Raw genomic sequence first — 1,545 nt, forward strand, 5'->3', positions numbered from 1 at the left:
GCCCACGTTGGGAAACGGGCTCCGGTAATCAAAACCCGTGCTGTTCCCTGCGCTCTCCATGGTCCTCGGTGAGGAATGGGGCTGTCTGCGCCTTTAGGTGCGTGCGAGGGAACCGGCTCCTTCACGTGCCTGTCGGTGGACTCGGTGCCTCGGATCCCCGCGGGTCCTTGTCGCTGGAGATGCGCTGTGTATCCGCCGTTACGTTAATTCTCACCGTGTGGAAGAAGAGCCGGTAATGAGAGACAAGCCTGCGCTCAGCGAGCAGCTCTGCGCGAGACAGAGTTCACTGACGAACCTAGCGCGCGGCAGTGCGAGCCTACACGGGACAGAGGCGACGGCGTGAAAGTGAATTTGTTCGCTTCCTTCTTTCCTACCTCCTTCCTTCCTTCCTTCCTTCCTTCCATCCTTCCTTCCTTCCTTCCTTCCTTCCCCCTTCCTTCCCTTCGTCCCTTCCTTCCCTCCGTTCCTTCCCTCCGTTCCTTCCTTCCTTCCTTCCCTCCTTCCTATCTCCCTCCTTTCTTCCTTCATTTTTTCTTTCATTTTGTCCCTTTCTTCCTTCCTTCCTTCTTTCCTTCCCTGCTCCCTTCCTTCCTTCATTCTGCTCCCTGTGGCTCCCTTCCTTCCTTTTTTCCTCCCTCCCTCCATCTATCTCTCTTCCTTCCTTCCTTCCTTCTTTCCTTCCTTCCTCCCTCCCTCCCTCCCTCCCTCCCTTCCTTTCTTGCTTTCTATCTTCCTCCCCTCCATCCCTTCCTTCCTTCCTTCCTTCCTTCCTTCCTATCTCCCTCCTTTCTTCCTTCATTTTTTCTTTAATTTTGTCCCTTCCTTCCTTCCTTCCTTCATTCTGCTCCATGTGGCTTCCTTCCTTCCTTCCTTTCTATTGCCTCTTCTTTCATTTTGTTGTGTAGGCGATAATTATTGGTCCAATCATGATTGTAACAGTAATTAACTGTATTTGCATAAACACGTTTACAAAAGGCTTTACAGGCAAGTCAAACAACAACAGCTGACACATTTGCGTGCATGTACACACACACACACACACACACACACACATATTTGACAGATATTTGTCTTGGTGACATTGGTTCAGAAACATATTGACAGCTCTACATTTTGTCAGTACGCACTGACTCACATGCTCCAAGGACCATGCATGCTGTACAAAGAAGACTATACACGTCATTGTACATACATCTGCCATTCAATGTTCTAGCTATATGCATTCGAGTGGCATACAGTGTGCTAGAAGCTGTAGACGTAAGTGTGTTGACTAACAGCTAAAAACAATCTTTGCCAGATTTTTGTCACTAACATTCGTGTGGCTGAAAAGTGACATATTGTGCAAACTGTGAAGTACATAGGCTTGTGCAGACAATGTAGTAGGGCAAGAATATGCAAAACCAGCCGAGTAATAAATAATACCATGTTAACAAGTCACATGAGTAAGGTTTGAAGGCACTACTGGATCATGAGGCAGCCAGGGATTATCTTTCAAGTCATCCATGCATATACATGTAGAGTTTTGATGAGTCTTCTTCGTTCTGA

The sequence above is a fragment of the Centroberyx gerrardi genome, chromosome 15 (genome assembly GCF_048128805.1).
Source record: "Centroberyx gerrardi isolate f3 chromosome 15, fCenGer3.hap1.cur.20231027, whole genome shotgun sequence".
Taxonomy (NCBI): Eukaryota; Metazoa; Chordata; class Actinopteri; order Beryciformes; family Berycidae; genus Centroberyx; species Centroberyx gerrardi.